This window comes from Nelumbo nucifera, chromosome 7 (genome assembly GCF_055504915.1).
Source record: "Nelumbo nucifera cultivar China Antique chromosome 7, China Antique-T2T, whole genome shotgun sequence".
Taxonomy (NCBI): Eukaryota; Viridiplantae; Streptophyta; class Magnoliopsida; order Proteales; family Nelumbonaceae; genus Nelumbo; species Nelumbo nucifera.
This window is the reverse complement of record NC_142655.1, coordinates 25,879,568-25,898,783: the sequence shown is the minus strand read 5'-3', so window position 1 is coordinate 25,898,783 and position 19,216 is coordinate 25,879,568.

Genomic DNA, 19,216 nt, shown 5'->3' with positions numbered 1-19,216 from the left:
ATTGATTTGGACAATGAATCAGTTAGGGGTCCAGTTTTTAGGTCAAACGGTCTGACCGTTTGAATTGAACGGATGATCTGTTCTGACAAAAAAACTAAAAAAAATAAAAAACAGTCAAAACTGTTGGACATTTCAAATGGTTTTAAAGATTCAAAAACCCGGGTCAGCAGTTTGCTGACCAAATCAACAGCTTTTGACGAAATAATGATTCTGGGGTAGAACAGAATCGGTCACCTGACCAATTTCCGGTTTTTCTGGTTGGACCATCTGGTCCAGTCCAGTTTTGAAAACCATGAAATTTACCTACAACTGAAGTCTTAAATACCTGGACATGTGTATATTTGAATCATTTTTTTCACACGTTCGTAGTGTATCTGTGTATGTATCTTCCGTGCTTCGCTGTATATGCTACGCCATTAGGCTAATATTTTGGAAGAAGATACAAGAGTGTGTTGTCAATTTATTTTCCAAAAGGCAAAGGAAAGAAAGAATATTAATATTCTCATCATTTGGAAACACAAGACAAGAACTACATAAGACTAGTGGTTGTGTCTGAAATTGAATACCTTCATATCATCAATTATGTATATAGAAGAATAACTTCTAAACCCAATAATTGAATGCTTTTTGAAGGCCAGAGAAATGCTTAAGAACACATCGAGATCAAAAATTTCTGTCATAGGCATAGGCATCTGGTTCTAGAGAAGCCTTCCTCTCACCTGAAGCCACCAACTTCTCTTCAGATGAGAATATTATATCCTGTTAGGACTTGTATGTAAAGAATTTGGATTCTTACTCCCCAACCCTTCTACATTCCCTAGTGGCAAGTTGCATCTCTCCTCTTTTCTTGAATGAGATAAAGCATATATGTTGTCATTGCTTAGTTATAAATGTCTGAGGACTCAATTCATGATATAAAGGGATACCTGATATTATTATTACTACTATTGCCTCACCTATTCTTAATTCATCAGGAACTTTCCTTAGTTTGGTGTTCCTTTATTCGATACTCCTAAAACTTGAAAGTCTTCTTTATCTTATTTATTTATTTTAATTTGGGAAATTCTCGATTAGTATCTTGTACGTACTTTGGGTTTATTGTCATTTTGGTCCCTGAACTTTAAAATAGATCAATTCAGTACTCGAACTTTCAAAAATATGTCAATCCAATACCTGTTGTTAACCAGCCATTAATTGACATTTGAAAAGAAATAAACGCCCTTCGAGTGTCATCTAATTTTCTTTATCAACCATCCAAATGTTAACAAAAAATGAAAAAAAAAAATGAACAGTCCCAAATCCTTGCCTCTTCTATTCTAGAAAGTTGGGGTCACGTCTCAGTAGGCATTGTGACCCCAACTTTCTTGAATAAAAGAGGCAAGAATTTGGGACTGTTCATTTTTTATCAATGTTTGAACGGTTGATAAAGAAAATTAGATGACACTTGAAGGGCATTTCTATCTTTTCAAATGCCACTTAACGACTGACTAACGAACTGGTTAACAGCGGGTACTGGATTGACATGTTTTGAAAGTTTGGATACTGAATTGTCACATTTTAAAGTTCAAAGACCAAAGTGGCACTCAGCTCAAAGTATAGAGTACTAATCGGGAATTTTTCCTTTTAATTTTTCAGAAAAAACTATATGTCTATTTCTAATAATTTTCTATTGATATGAAATAAAACACTTGATAATTGGATGTTTATATAATTTTTTTTGTAATAATTTAATGGGTTTTTATTAAAATACCAATTTATAAATTAGCGATTTTATTATTCAATCCACCTCATAAATTTTTATAAGTTTGTACAGTTGATAACAGTGGCAAGTGAAAGAATCCATCACAATTCAAGGGGATAGGCATAAATGGAAATTTGCGACAATACATCAATTTAAAAAAAAAAAAAAAAAAAAAAAAAAACCAATAAAATTTTCTGAGGGTAACCAGACAATGAAATCAGGAAATTAAAATGGTGGTTAAATCATGCACTCGAAAAAGGGGCCTTTACTAACTTACTGAAATTAAAGGAGACCTGTAACGATGCCAAAGAATATATTCTTGATAGAGTGTTAAGTGTTGTTCATGGCGCTCAACTGGCGATAAGATTCCTCTCCATACACAGTATATGTATGTATGTAACGTATCTTAAGACACTGGTGCTCACTGCCCTCCACCACTAAATTTAGGACTTAGGAGAGCCTCTTTCATTCAGTTTCAGGTCACAACTCAACTCATCAAAGGAAAGGAATCACAGAATCAGCTGAGCAGGAAGGAAGAGGAACCCATTTGCCATCCTTGAAGAAGCAAAGATGCCAATTCAGAGTTCAGAATTCAGACTTGAGAGTCAGAGACCCCAAAAGCCAAAAGTTCATTTTAGATTGGAGCAATAAGGTCAAACCAAACCTCACGTGTCAGAATCCTGCTGCCTCTATCCACTTGGCTGTATACAATTGATTCGTAATTCATTGCTGGAGGGGTGCTTGTAGCGCACCAAAAGCCCAACCCAAAAAATTTGGCTCCTGGTCCATCATCTGTTTGAGGCCATTGAGTCCATGGGGGCCCATCTCCACCTAAGTGATGTTGATGTGTGATCTATGAACTATGATGTATCATACATATATGCTTTTCCAATAATACTAATTATTATTCTCTTTTTGTCAATGGAACAGAAAACAGATGCATCCGAATTCCGAAATGCTCCTCCCCATCTCTCCTTTTTATTTTTCCTTACGTAATCCTTCATGGGGGGGGGGAGGACCCACAAGATCGATACACATAGAGATTAGAGGTGGGCCTGGAATGAGCATATGTCTCCAAATTTTCAAGGGCTTAAAATGAATACGTGAGACAGATGATGAGATCATGAATTGATTCATGACTGAGGTGATGAATAGGAAATAATGGTAGATTCCCAGCAAATCTTTTCAACTAACACCAAAGAAATCAAGGAAATAAGAGGGTTGTGTGGTCATAATTCATTTTCATTGTATAAAGTATTTATCACATATCAACATTTGGTGAGAAAGAAAATTAATCTATTTTAGAACTCAACAGACAAAAATAAATGCATTTGTTTTGTCAAAATCTCCTATTGATCAAGAGTTTGATTATTCAAAGCTTCTTTTATATACCATGGTTAAAGCCTTAAGGCTCAGTTTGGAAGGAGTACAAATACAAAATCATGTATTTTGTATAATTTTGAATGTATTTATATTATATATATTTGCATCTGTATTCTTTCCAAACTGAGCCTAAACGGTAATGTGGACGTCGATGGTGAAGAGAGAGACTAAGAGATACGACTGTCATTGTTAACACTTAACACCATGGTTCAAACTTCAAAGTATGGATACATCGTCAAAAATTCTTTTTATTTTAATTTTTAGCTGTTCAGGATGCTGTGGAACCAATAATGACATTCAACCTTTCAGGATGCATAGGCCCCACAATCATTCAACCTTTCAGGAGCCCATGCATTTTATCACTGGTGTGGAGCGTTATCATTAGTTTCACATGCTACTCAGCTAATCCGAATTCTTCACATGGGGCCTCTAATACATAATGGGATTCTCTGCAAGTAAAAACCCTGCACACACTGTGTGAAAGTGTGGGAATCTCACTGCACATTGAAAACATCTCCCCATGAATTTAAAATAAATGTAAGTGAGATGTTCCTGTTGTATGGATGGATGCTATGTGAGCAGAGTTTTTGCTTGCAAGAGAACCAGTTTCCTCTAGGCTGTAACACTGGTTTTTAAAGACTTGAAAAAGCCGTATCATGGACCTACCAATATAGGAATAGGATCACCTGCCAAGAAAACATGTTCCAACACCCTACCAACATCATCTGACACCATATATCTCATACATGATGGATCCAACTTTTATGGTGGACCCTAGTTTCATAGTGAGATATGCAGTGTCAGATCAAGTTGGTAAGGTGTTGGAATTTGTTTTGTTGGCAGGTGATCCTAACTCGTCAATATAAGGCGTATAGCATCAGAATATTGAAACTTGTCAACAGATTGATTCCAGGTCAGGGTGAACCAATCCCAAACCAAAAAAGAAAATACAAAGACCCAGTTGGTCTAAGTAAACGAACCAGAACCAACCTTGTTACCCGATCCAGATTATAATTTATAACTGATGGGTTTTTAATTTCTAAATCTTTTTTTTTTCTTAAAATAATAATTTCAGACAGTTTATATGGGGTATTAAAGGCAAATACTGTAGGGATACAGGATGCATATGAAAGCAGACCCAGTCAGACAATAGCAACACCTTATTTAATTTATAGGTAATTGAGATGCAGAATGTGTTAGAAAAACTTGTATCGGTTGCCTTTATGAAATTTTTAAACCTTGTTACCACCAGCTCTGTCTCATTTGCCTTTGTGAATCTCCCTAGTAGGAAACAGAGGGAAGTGGAAAAAATTTACATCATTATGCATTTCATCAGCTTGGACGACCAGAAGGATGCAGTTGTAAAAAACAAAGCTCTCGCATACAAAATACAAAACCATGCATCCTTTCTGACAAAATAAAAAAAAATACAGAAAATTAAACAAAGAAAATAATTATCAACTGAAACACTAGAACCCTACTCCAAAGCAGTTGAAGAAATAATTGTTGAATTGCCATCTCCCTTCTCTTCTGGTGGTGGCTTCACATATTTTTCCGATTGCCTTTTGGCGAACACGCCGCCTCATCCTCGAGAGCTTATCCTTGCTCTGTTGTTTCTTCTTCTCCTTTTGTCTGTGCCGTAGATTCCGTTCCCTCTCATACACCCCTTGCCAGAAGACCTCACCAGTTGATGGCCACAGCCACCGCCGAGTGAGATGGTCAGAATCTGCCTCCTCAGCTAAGTCCTCATCCATGCTCTTGAGGGTGGTGTATGATAACCACCTGACCCACATCTGACCTCTCCTGCTCTTCAACCTGTGTTGCTCTAGCACTGCACCTGTCTCAAGGTTCACGTAAACCATTCGCCTTGCACTATGGTATGCCCATACATTCACAAGCAGTTCAAGCACACGAGAGTAGCAATGCCGATCTGTTATGGATACACCACCCGGTAGTGCACTGCGGCGCAGTCATAGGCAGCAGCACGTACAGCAGGCTGCACAGCAGTACGCACCGCCCGGCAGTGCCGCACAGCAGCCCGGCAGCGCGCAGCACGCACCGCACGGCAGCAGCACGCACTTCACGGCAGCAGCACTGCGAGACGCGCGCACCGCCCGGCAGCAGTAGTAGGGTGGGGCCCACACGACAGTTCATCAAGGTGGGTCCATACTTATCTTACCACATCAGCTCTGCTCGCCAACCCACCGCTAGCTACACCATTCCTTATCCCTTATCCTTACTTATCTTATCTTAAGTAAGAGTTGTATTACCATTAAGAGTAGGTAATTAGGAGTTTGAGTTTAAGTTGGATTACCCTAGCCTAGCCGAATCCAACAAGGATATTCCTTCTGTAATCTCCTATTTAAGGAGCTATGAATTAAAATAAAGATACGCAGTTTTTCAGTCAAGAAAGAGAGTGAGGAGAGTTCGGGTGGTCTCTTAGACAAATCACCCATTAGGAGAGTTCGGGTGGTCTCTTGGACAAATCACCCATTCAGTTTCCGCAATAGGGTCTGCACGCAAGGGAAGGTGCAAGGGAAAACAGGGCTTTTTCCCCGTGGACCGACCCGTGACGAGATCCTACGCCCGGGCCCATAACACGATCCTACAATATGCATTATCATCATTATGAGCCTAAAAAAAACAAAGGAAAAGACAATGAGCAATGGTTGAAAATGAAAAATTGGTAGGAAGCTACTTCTTGGAAGTCTGAATAGAGGATTTTGACTATTAACTGGAAAATTGTTGTCTTTGAACTAGTATATTTGTTAACTAGCCAGCATCATTCACTCAGCATGCAAGCTAGAAGTTCTCAAAAATGTCCACTTCTAGGGCTTGGAGATCTAGATTGGATCACCAGTTGAAATGGTCATACTCCTGTATGTTGAACATGCTCCAACTCGAAGATAACAATCCCACCTTTGTTGCCATAAGACGGTTATTCTACTCCAGTCCAGCTGATTTTTGACTAAAACCAGTTTAGCCCAGGAGTGAGGCCTGGGTGGGGATGCAACTGTTGTGGGAATTAACAGTGTGGGCCTCGGCCCATTTATGTGATGTTTTTAACTATTTCTTGTTGGGCTGTACTGTGATTTTTTTCCTTCTTCTTCATGAATCAGAATACAAATAGCAACTAGTGCCACGTTAGCCACAAACCCAACCCAAAGCCAATATGTCTTCATATGTATGCATGATACTCCTAAAGCACCATAATTCTGTCTTTATTTTTTATTTTTTTATTTTTTTTTTTTGACAGGCAAGTATCCTTGTACATATAATAGTGTCAAAAGTTAGTTAACCTTAATCTACTAATGTGAAGAAATTGGTGCATGTTTGGTTGGTTAGGTTGGGTAATTTGGTTGAAGGTCAATCCAGGCCCAACTCTAAAAGGCTTGAACCTTAGTCCAACCCAAGGTCAAGCTCAAGTTTACCAATCCAAGCTTAACACACAGGATGGGCCCGGGCTTGGTCAGGCCTGGGCAGGTTGGTTGGGTTTGGAAGGCTTTTTTGTATGTGTTTTGCATACCCACTCTTGATTGGGCTTTATAACCCACTTTAGGAGTAGAATAGGTTAAAAATATAACACAAATGCCATCAATAAACACATACTTACATATTTTATACAATACATACATGCATATATATATAATTAGACAAGGACATTTGTATATTAATAACATGCATAATATGTGTATATTTGCTCATATTTGAGAATGGATGTGAGTTAAGGTTATTCATGTGTGTGTATTATAAAAGTAGAAATCTACTGAATTAAAAAATATGAAAGAAAGTAGTTTCTTGAAGAGAGAAGGAAGAGAGAAGGAGAAGAAGAGAAGTTGAAAGAAAAGAGAGCAATTCATCTGGCCGCCCCCTTCACTTATTATTTATACTAAAATAATAGAACAGTACAAAGACAACTATGCCCTTATAGTGCGGCAAAACATAAAACAACATATATAACACTCAAAAAATATAATAAAATTTGGACTCACATAACTACTGTGGTCCCCACCTCCTATCTAACAACTAACATAAACATCTACTCAGAAAAACATCATAAAACTAATTAATCTTCAACACTCCCCCTCAAGTTGGGAGTAAATGTCACACATTCCCAACTTGTGTAGATCATGTTCAAGCTTGTTCCTTGCCACCACTTTAGTGAGAACATCAACCAACTGCAACATAAGGCAAACAAACTTCTCTGGTTGTTACCCTTTCTCTTATAAAGTGTCTATCAACTTCAATGTGTTTTGTCCTATCATGCTGAATTGGATTGTGGGCAATATTGATTGCAGCCTGATTGTCACAGTATAACATCATAGTTTCTTCTGCATTCACCCCAATCTCACTCAAAAGAGATCTAGCCCAAAAAAGTTCTGAGACACCATGAGCCATGGATCTATACTCAGCCTCTGCACTTGACCTTGCCACAACCACTTGCTTCTTACCCTTCCATGAGATCAAGTTTCCACCTACAAAGGTGCACACTCCTGACGTAGACCTCCTATCACCTAAGCATCCTGCCCAGTCTACATCTGTATAGGATTCTAGCTTCAGATTCTCTTGATTTGAGAAAAGAATACCACTGTCAGGGTGTTTTTTCAGATATGCAAGTATAATCTCAATCAATAGCTTTCCAGTGTTGAACCCAAGGTGCATGCATATACTAACTCACAACACTGACATCATAAGAAATATCTGGTCGTGTCATACACAAATACAGCAGTCGGCCCACCATTCTTTGATATCTCCACACATCATTTACCAATTCACCATCCACACTATTAATTCTGTGATTTGGATCAAAAGGAGTGTCTGTTGGTTTGGTCCACAGTTTCCCAGTCTCTCGTAGTAGGTCAAGTACATACTTTCTCTATGAAATGAAGATCCCATGCTTAGATCTTGCAATTTCAATCCCTAAGAAGTATTTGAGCTCACCAAGATCTTTGATCTCAAATTCTTGCTGCAATCTCCTCTAGATCATTTTCTATCACCACTATATCATCCACATACACAATCAGAATTGACACCAAAGCATCTCTCCTCTTCACAAAGAGGGTGTGATCAGACTGTGTCTGTGTGTATCCAAAACGGATGAGTGCCCCTCTGGACCTGTCAAACCAAACCCTAGGTGACTGTTTCAGTCTATATAGAGATTTTCTGAGTCTGCACACCTTTACTTTACCAACATTTTCATAAAAGCCTGCTGAAATATCCATATATACCTCCTCCTGCAAGTCACCATTGAGAAAAACATTTTTGACATCAAGCTGAAACAAGGGCCATGAATAGGTGGCTGCTAGAGATAAAAGAATACGAACTGAACTCATCTTAGCTACCGGTGCAAAGGTTTTCAGATAATCAACACCATAGGTTTGAGTATACCATTTTCCTACCAACCTTGCCTTGTACCTCTCTATCTTGCCATTGGCCTTATACTTCACTGTGAATACCCATTGACATCCGACTGTCTCCTTGTCTGGGGGAATATCAACTATTTCCCAAGTTTGGTTTTTGACCAAAGCATCCATCTCATCTTGCATGGTTGTTTTCCACTCAGGTTTGGAGAGAGCCTCAGTAACATTCCTAGGTATAGACACAGAATCCAGGAAAGAAAGAAAAGCATGGTAAGAGGGTGATAAGGCACTGTAGGAAAGATGGTGTGAAATGCAATGGGTTGTACACTTTATCTTCCCCTTATGAAGTGTAATGGGAAGATCAATGTTAGTGGGATCAGCTGCAACAATGGTATTAGGGACAGAAACATTATCATCAGAAAACATAACAGGCTCAAGAGGAATACCTAGAACTGTATCTGCCGAATCTGGAGTTTCAGAAGGACTGACAAAGAGTGGTGTGGGTCGAGGATGTGTAGAGTCAACCAACATCTGTTGGCGCTGATATTGCTATAAGGCTGCCCGTAGTGGCTCAGGTAATGAAACTAGAGGTGCAAGTGCTGGCTGAACTGATGGTGTAGGTGCTGGCTGAACCGATGGAGGCACCACAGAAGCAGGAAGAGGAACAGATTGTGAGTTCTCCTCCCCAAAACTCTCCCCCTGAGGAGAACCACTCGAGAAGAAGAATGTGGATTCAAAAAAGGTAACATCCATAGTGACAAATCTGCTCATCGACACTGGGCCATAACAGCAATACCCCTTTTGGTTCTAAGCATAACTAAGAAAAACACATTTCTTGGCCTTAGGATCAAATTTCTTACGATGAGGGCCAAGAATGTGAACAAAAGAAACACAGCCAAAAACCCTCAGAGGTATATATAATATCTCTCCATCTGGAAAAAGGAGGCAAAATGGCACCTTAAACCCCAAAGTCCGTGAATGAACACAGTTAATCACATGTACGACTGTAAGAACTGCATCCCTCCAGAACTACACAGGGATTGAAGCGTGCACCACAAGACTCCTTGCCACCTCCACAATGTGTCTGTTTTTCTTCTCAGCAACTTCATTCTGTTGCGGTGTATATGCACAACTGTTCTGATGAACTACACCATGTTCTAAGAGATACGTGGTCTGATCCTTCTCAAAGTACTATCTGGCACTATTTGATCTAAAAACCTTAGTTCTCACTCCAAATTGTATGAGAACCATCTAGTGGAATTGTCGTACTAAGTTAGGAACCTCATCACGTGATTTCATCAAATATAATCAAGAATTTCGTGTATAATCATCCACAAACAAGAGAAAGTAACGGAATCCTCCCATGGAAGGTATTTGATATGGCCCCCATACATCAGTGTGAACAATATTAAAAGCAAAAGTACTTTTATTACTTGGTTTAAAAGACTATCTACAATGCTTTCCTAACTGATAGCTCTCACACTCCAAAGTAGATAATTGAACAGATTCAAATAACTTTGGGAAAAGACATTTCAAAGAATTAAAAGAAAGATGTCCCAAGCGATTATGCCAAAGAATAATCTGGTTTACTGACTCTGACCAACAACTACTACTACTACTGCTAACATGATGGTCCTAATGTCTCGGAATCTCATCCAGAAGGTAGACTTCATTCACCTCACGACCACTCCCAATCATCTTCTTTGACTCCAGATCCTGCAAAATACAATTACCAGGAATAAAGGTCACAGAACAATTCAAATTTTTTGTCAAAGAACTAACAGACAGTAGGTTGGTATGAAATCTAGGGACAAGTAAAACAGAGGACAGAGTTATATCATTGGTCACTCTAACTGTCCCCTTCCCAGCAATAGGCATATGTGAACCATCTGCTGTAGAGACTATGTCTCCACCAGAGCACATCTGATAGGAACTGAAAATGGTATGGGCATTAGTCATATGCTCAGATGATCCTGAGTCTATAATCCAGGGAGGTCCCTCCTTACCTAAAGTGGATGCAAGATTCGCAGTTGCATATGAACTACCTGTATGTGCAAAGGAAGTGGTGTAGTTGGCTCCTGCATTCTGCTGTCCATCTGCAAGGCTAGGGCTGGGTGAATCTTTCTTACTCATAAGCTGTCCAAACCTCTCCAATTTTGTTTTCACTGCTGCTACTGCAATGGATTCCCAATCAGTTTGGGAGAGAGGGGCTGAAGAGTCTCTTGTAGTGGCTACATTTGCATTTCCCTTCTTGTTTCTTATCCGAGCAGGCATAAGATTTGGATGAAGCTTCCAACAAGTGTCCTTGGTATGCTTAGGCTTCTTGCAATAATCACACACCAAGTCCTTCTTATCTTCCCTTCTAATCTTCCCTTCTAGTCTCACTACTCCCCCTGTCTCCATTCGGCTTAGGTTTTGTTGTACCAACCATAGCCGACTAGTCAATCCCAAGCTGTCTCAACATTACACTCCTCCTACTCTCCTCTCTAGAGACAAAAGCATAGGCCTGAGAGAGTGGCATACCCTCCCTAGAAAGAATATGCTGCCTAGCAATGTCAAATTCAGGGTTCAGCCCTACGAAGAACTCAAATACCCTATTCCTCTCTACCAGTTTGTGATAAGTTGTTGCATCATTTACACTTTCCCATACCACAGTTTCTAAGTGATCTATTTCCTGTCATAGGGTTTTCAGGATGGAGAAATACATAGCAAGAGGTTTTTCTCCCTGTTTCATACTTATAACCTGATTTCTTAACTGATAGGCTCTAGCTTCATTTTGCTTCTGAGAGTAGGTTTCAGTCACTCAATCCCAAATCTCCTTAGCAGTATTAGCCCATAGGAAATTTTTTGCAATATGAGGTAACATAGAATTACACAGCCAAGACATTACCATGTAATTCTCTTGCACCCATCGGGAAGAGTCTGTATCAGGTTTCTTCTCCTCCCTAGTGAGATACCCTAATTTTCTACGAGCACCAATAGCCATCTTAGCTGATTGTGCCAACTCCAAATAATTTGTGCCACCAAGTTTTACTGTAGTAATGATCCCAGACCAAAAAATATCACTACTACCTCCAACACTCAGTCCCACAGTACCGGTAGATTTCATCTCGGTATTTCAACTCTCCATTTTACTTCAAACAGTTCAACAGTAAGAAAAAAAATAGATTGGAGATCTTCAAAAAATAATTTAATACCACACACACAGAACCAACCCATCCGGAAGAAGAAAACTCTAGCTGGAGGGAAATCTCTCTCCTCCCAACAAAGAGAAAAGTGAATCGATCACTCCGGGAGGCCTAGAAAATTTCAAAAACCAAACCGCCCTCTTCAGAAAATCAAAAGAAAACTAACAATACCTGGGCGCTCAAGATCAAATCAAAAACAAAAAGTCCAACTTTTCTGGGACTCTTCCTCGTACTCCAGTTCTTCCTGATTTTGATATCGAATAGTATATCACCTTCCTGATGTCTAAATCCCACCAAAAACTCCAAGAACTGGACAATTTATAGCAGATCAATCAGCCCTTTACTTTTTCATGCAATCGGTTGATCTAGGGCTGCATGAGAATGCTTCAAGTAACCCTAGCCGATGCTCTGATACCAAGTAGAAATCTACTGAATTAAAAAATATGAAAGAAAGTAGTTTCTTGAAGAGAGAAGGAAGAGAGAAGGAGAAGAAGAGAAGTTGAAAGAAAAGAGAGCAATTCATCTGATCGCCCCCCTTCACTTATTATTTATACTAAAATAATAGAACAGTACAAAGACAACTATGCCCTTATAGGGCAGCAAAACATAAAACATCATATATAACACTCAAAAAACATAATAAAATTTGGACTCACATAACTACTGTGGTATCCACCTCCTATCTAACAACTAACATAAACATCTACTCAGAAAAACATCATAAAACTTATTAATCTTCAACAATAAATACACAGTTTACAAATCATCACAGATGTACAATATCAAGAAAGGCTCAGGTTAGGTTGGGCTTGAGCTACCCAAGGCCTCAATCCGAGCCCAACCCAAGTTTAGGTGAATTTTCTGGCCCAGGCTCAGCCCAGAGCCCAAAATCTCAAAGCCTGAACTGCACAAAAGGCTTGGATTGGGTCAGGTTGGGCTCAAATTGGGCCCATCCAAGTTGCAGCCTTAGGTGGACCAAGACAAAAATTTGGAACCTTTCTCTATGCACTACATGGAATTAGCACATACCAAATAAGAAAGCCATCAAATGATGCAATAAAACAGTATCATACATAAACTAATTTTTGCAAGAAAAATGAAAAATAAATAAATAAATGCAACTACCTTGGATAAATTCAGACAACAATGTCCATTTTGATGATGCTCGTCGTACATCTGTGCATCCAAAGCGTCAACAAACATCCTCCAAAGGAGACTGGTGTTCAAGTTAATGGTTTCAAAAAGGATGATAAATCTCAAGAAAGATGGGACTGCTTCTTTGTTTTTTGTTTTAAGTGGTGGGGTCTTTAGATGGAGTTCTAGTCTGAACCTGCAATTTGTAATCTTCTAACCTTGAAAACATGACAAACTCAACAAAGGACCGGGTTGGCAACACCCAACTCTGCATGACAGACCATGTATCTCCATCCATTGGCATGGGTGGCAAGGAATTCCAACCATGACTTACACCATACATTCGCTTAAGAGCCTCAGAAACTGCAAACCTTCAAATAATCACAAGCAAGGAAGCAATAACATAAGGCTTCTTTAAATCAGGAAAAGGTTGAGTATTCAAGCATCTGAAGTGGAGCTTCTAAAGCATGAAAACTTATTCTTAATTCAAGATCAAATATTCTTACAGGGGCATCAGAAATTCCAGCTTTAGATGCTATTACAATGTCTACAAGGAAACAAGTAGCTTTAGTGTGTGTGTGTGTGTGTTTTATTGGTAATTTTAATTATCTTCAATAACCAGTGTTGAGGACCACTATACAGTAAAGGGGTAGACTGTTGATCCAATGTAAGGTAGGAAGCTGGAAGCCACTGTAGCATAGGGAACCCAGGCAACATACTGTTTGTCATATAAGAAATATGATACAAAGGACAACAGGAATTAGATGCTTTGCATGTATTGAATGGTCTGTGACTAAAAGCTGGATAAGGTATTCTACATAGAACTTATTAATAAATACGTAGTAGCACAAGATTAAGGAAGAACCGTAGAAAAATGAATTACATTAACCAATCGACGGTAATCTCTCGTCTGTTAACAGTGTTAACAATTGTGACAGGCATTCTTACATTTCTCCAGACAACATGCACAGGACCATCTTCAAGAGAATAGACCTGCAAAGAACAAAACCAAAACTCAACTAACTTTACTCTCAAAAATTTTGCATGAATGAAAAAATATAATGCAAATATTTTATATTTCAATTCATATACACAGGGATGAGTCCTCAGTTGCAAAAAGAACTTAAACAGATCTCATATTTTTCTTTCCTTTCATATCAACAATATAAGATCAGCTCAACTGAACTAAACTCAGCCCCAATTCCAACTATTTGGGGTTGGCTACACTAGTCCTATCCTGCCATTTTGCCACACCAAGACTTCAAGACCCATGCTTTCTGTCAAGTTCTAAGTCCTTGGATTATTTCTTACCACTTTAGAGTTTAGACCACGTTTTAAGCTGGATAGGAAATCACAACCTTTGTTTTCCAAAGAAAGAGTGCAACCTTGATTATTTAATGTGCCCTTTGTTTGTGGTATCTTCATACCAACACAACACTGATTGGAAGAAAATTTAAAAGAATTCCCCTTCTGCCTTTTTTATTTTATATTGTCTTTTTCTATTTTATATTCCATCATTCAATCATGTTCCATCACAAATATTTAAATCAACAACACGAATATAACAAAATGAAAGCATAATCTGTCTTGCTCCAAACAATTACTTAATTAGAAATACAAACAAACAAACAAATCTTTAAAAGACTTTGTTGTTGTCAACCTAGTTGATGCTTAGTCATCCTAGGCAACCACATCAGAAGTATCAACCAACTAGTTGATTCCACCCTGGAAGAAAATATCATGGGTCACCCCATTAATCAATCACCACCTGCAAATGCAAATACACCTTTGAAATCCTTCCATAGCCTATTTATATCCTCCACCAAAAAGTATATATACAGGATCCCCACTGTTGATGTGATGAGAATGAAAGGATCGGTAATTGTTATTCATTGTTGCACCATGTGGTGCAGTTGAGAAAAGTGGGTCAACAATGAATAATTGTCCTCTCGGATCGTTATTGAGAACTTGAGCACAGGAGTTCTAGATACATGTTCAAAATTGTCTTTTTCCTGAATTTTATTCTCGAATTACATGCGATGCCAGCTAAAGTGGGTCAAAAGTCAAATATCTTCATCCTTCTGACAATGGGCAACCTCTGATGTCATTTCAAGAGGCCGTATTCATTTTCCTAGTCTAAGACAACACTTGAAGACTTATCAGGCATGCAGAAAAAACTCAAAATTGGCATGCGTCGTGAAACTGGGCAAAAGGCTTCAGCAAGAAATTCCCTGTATTCTTTTGATGTCCATTTGATTAAGAACGACAGATATCACCCCATGATGGCATGGATCACAACCCCAATTCAGTAAGGAAGAACAGAATTCTAGCTTCTTTGTACCTGAATTGTGTAACCAAGCTCCTGCAATGAAACAGCAATACTGACCATCAGCAACTGCTCTGGGTCAACCGATAGATCCGCCAAAACCTGCATGAAAAGAAATCAGAATTTAACAAACTTTAGTAGTCCAGGAAAGAGAACTGCCAACCGGTATATTGCCTGACAGAAACATCAAAATGCAACCGGAAATCAATAGGCCAACAAAGATGTCAGGAACATAACATACAAAGAAATGAACAAAAAACAAGTGCAGGGGATACTAACCAAGGCAAGCTGCGGCTTTCTGACCCCAGAACGCACTCGAGGTCTGCTCAAAATTGAAGACGAATTCACTTCTCTGGCCTCTCTTTGGAACTTGTCCAACAACTTCGACGGAATTTGTCGCCGTTTCTTCAAGCAAACCTCCGGATTTATCCAAAACAGAACCGGGCAAAAATGCCTGAAATAAAATAATGACAAAGAAGAAAACGGCAATGGTGCAAATCCATTGAAGGTAGTCAACCTTCTCAATTAGCAAGAAGCGAGCAAATCTGGATCTGAGTCTATGGAGAAATGAGTGTCGATCGCCTCTGATGGAAGAGCCAGAGCGAAGCAGAGGAGCCTTCTTTAACGTAGCCCCATTCTCTAGAGAACCCATCTACAATTCCATAGACTTAGCTCAGAACAGTAGAACACTCCATAGAGCTGCAGAAACCAAATCGAGAACAAACAACAAAACTTCACAAACAACGACAAAGCTGCAACCTTCTTTCATCTACTAATGAAGTGATAGTTTGTTTTGTTGGAGATGGAGTCTTCCGATGTCTGATTCCCGTCATTAATAGTGCAATTGTGCAAGATGGCTGTGAGTTCCAGAGTTGGAGTAAGGAACAGTGGTAAAGTAAAGGGAGTTGGGGTAGGGGTGGTGGATAGGTTAAGTTCCGTGCGCACCGCACCCCGTTGACGTGGCTTGATCGTCGTCGATCGTCAACGGAGTCTCGTTTTGCATTTGACTTCCTCAAACAACAAGAATTGTACGGCCGAAACTAGTGTTTTCATTTGTGTTGTGATAACGAGGAAAAGGTGGAGATTGGGTCGATAGAGAATCAGAAAAAAGGGGCAGGGATCTGCTACCAACAAACACTCCCAATATTATCCCAACAGCCCCGCAAGTTTTTCACGACTTATTGGAGATCGGCTTGTAAAAGGTTCGATTCGGCTCAGTTTCAATCGAGTTTAGAGTCAAGTTTGAATTCAATTTATAGGCTCGTTTATTAATTGAGTCGAGCTTGAGCTTAATAGAACTCGATTTGTGAGGCTTGCGAGTAACAATAAAATTATAAAAAATAATATATATAATAAAAATATTGTAATTCTTAATTTTTTAAATATTAAATAAAAAATATATTTTTTATATATAATTTTTTATTTTTATAAAACATTTCTTCTCAAATCAAGCTCAAGCCGAGCCAAGCTCAAGCTCAAGGTTCTAGCTCAAACTCAAGCCTTTTACTATCTTGGCGAGCCGGGCTCGAACCTCATACTATTCAACTCGGCTCAGCTCGAATACACCCCTAGTTGGGAACGTGATGGGATCTGCTCCTCACATATGGACGTCTCACACACAACCACCGTGCATTGGGAACATCTCCCATACTTCTCCCGTGAATAATGACTAATAAGTATGGGAGATGTTCCCAATGCATGGTAGGATGTGCGTGTGAGGCGCCAATGAGGCACCAGGTGTGAGGAGCAGATCCAGTCTCGTTGGGAACATCTCTTATGAAAGATCAAACCTGGACCCCACATAGAAACATCTCCTAATCGTTTGTGGGGCGCCCTCAGCTGGGCGCACATTGAATTCCTCTTATGATTTCATGCGCTGTAGTGGCTACTTGGGACACATTGGGAGTGTATTATTAATTGCAAATGGGAACTCCAAATAAAAGGGGTTAATAAAAAAAGGAACTCCAAACGAGTTAACATCCCCACCGTGTATTGGAAACATCTCCCGATGATAATACCAGAATTGGTGATGTCATCATCGGGAGATGTTCTCAATACACGGCGGGGATGTTTTGTGGGGCATTGTGGGGTGGAGATGTGAACTCACTCCAAACAATGGGGGTTAAAAAAAAGGAACTCCAAAGGGGAATAATATGAGATAAGATCTGCGCCCAACAGAAGCACCTCCCACCTGTGTATTGGGAATGTCTACCCATGATAAGTATGGGAGATGTTTCCAATGCATGTGGGCACCAATTGCACACCTTCCATTTGTCCTCTTCCATGCATCAAAATTTATCTTAACCAAGCCTCTCTTAGGTTTCATCCATCTCACAAGTATATTATCGTTTCTATTTTGCTTGTTTGAGTTCTAGGGGCTGACACTTGACTCCAGATCTCCTGCCCACGAAAACTCTACCCACAACACACTACCCCTGTGAATTGGGAACATCTCCCCCTGCATAATATTATGTAGGGGGATGAGATGTTCTCCATGTGTGGTTGTGACGTTGTATGGGTAGATGTAGGCAGGAGATCCAGGCTCCTGACCATCATAGTTTTCACATAGTCAAATCTGATTTTATCCACTAAGCTCCCAATTTGTATGGACCAGATACTAAGGCCCTGTTCGCATTTTGGTAAATTATTTACCCAGGTAAATGCATTTAACCAGATAATTGTTTCCTAAGAAAGATTAATTAGGGTAAGTGCATTTACCCATGTTCTTTTATTTTCCATGTAAATAAGGCAATGGTCATTTTATCCATAAAAATCCATTATTACAAGGGGCATTTTTGTCCCTTTCAAGTGTTGGCAACTTTCCCCCAAGGTGGGAAAGTTATTTATCCACCTAAGAGACGAGTATCACTTACCCCTAGGAAAATAAACATTTCTTGGTCTCGACATAAATCTAAAAAAAGAACATAAGATTTTTGGTCAATGGAAATCAAAATCCCATTGACCAACTTTCCTCCCTCTCAAAATCTAGAAAAAGAACGCCACTAAATATTTTTCCAAATGTGCCGCTCTATCCCACCAATCTTTTATGGTTTCGTTCAAAACAGGGATGGGAATGTTACCACTGAGGGTAGCCCGATTCACATCTCCATCTTCACATAAAAGGGGCATTTAGCATCACTTGTCATTTCCCAATTTCTCAATCTCTTTTTGGATAATAATCTGTTACAAAGTATGAGAAAGATAAAAAAAGTTTGATTCAATTAAGCTTCCAAATACGCTTAAGTCTATGGTTCATATTGGTTTGCCCCACACTCCTTTTCATCAATTTATATGCTTATTTAATAGGAAAATATATAACCCCTTTACGTCAGGTTTTCATACCATAATATCCTCCTTGTCATGAGTGGGAATGGGGAATGTAGGAGCTCTTTCTAGAATTTTGGATTTGTTCCATTTATTCTGATCATCAATGAATTCACTACAAATGAGGCTATAAATTAGGATTTTTGCACAAAAAACAAGTAGATTGGTTTCTACCTTGCCGAGATATGTAACATTGTGTGATGTAACAAGCGATTCAAAACATACAATGACTTTTCAAAATATTTTTTTAGTAGAAAGAAGAGGAGAAACATTAACAATGGAAGACTAAAATGTAAGGGGGTATGGAAAATGCAAATGGGAAGATAGAATGTCTCTCAAAGGGACATTAATGGCACTCAAAAATGTTGATGTGGCAAGAGATGCCGGACAAGAGGAAACCTAAACCTTTTTAGGAAATCTAGAAATGAAAGATAACTCAGTATCTAAGAGACATAATGGAAGATTAAAATGTAAATGGGTTCCAAAACGTCTCTTAGGTGGGGGTGGAGAGAGAAATGGGGGGCAATGACCACCCACCTTATAATGTAGCTCCACCCCTTCTAAGATGGTGTTTGGTATGGATATAGCTTTTGGAAGAAACAGTGCCAGTTCATCATTGATGTATTTAATAAAAAAATGTCTAAAAAGTTATTTGGTTGAGTCATTTATCTGATAAACGGCTCTCTCAAAAATTGTGTGAATTAATTATTAAAAAAACATCAATTTTGACGTTTTTCATTTTCAAGACCGATTTTTCACT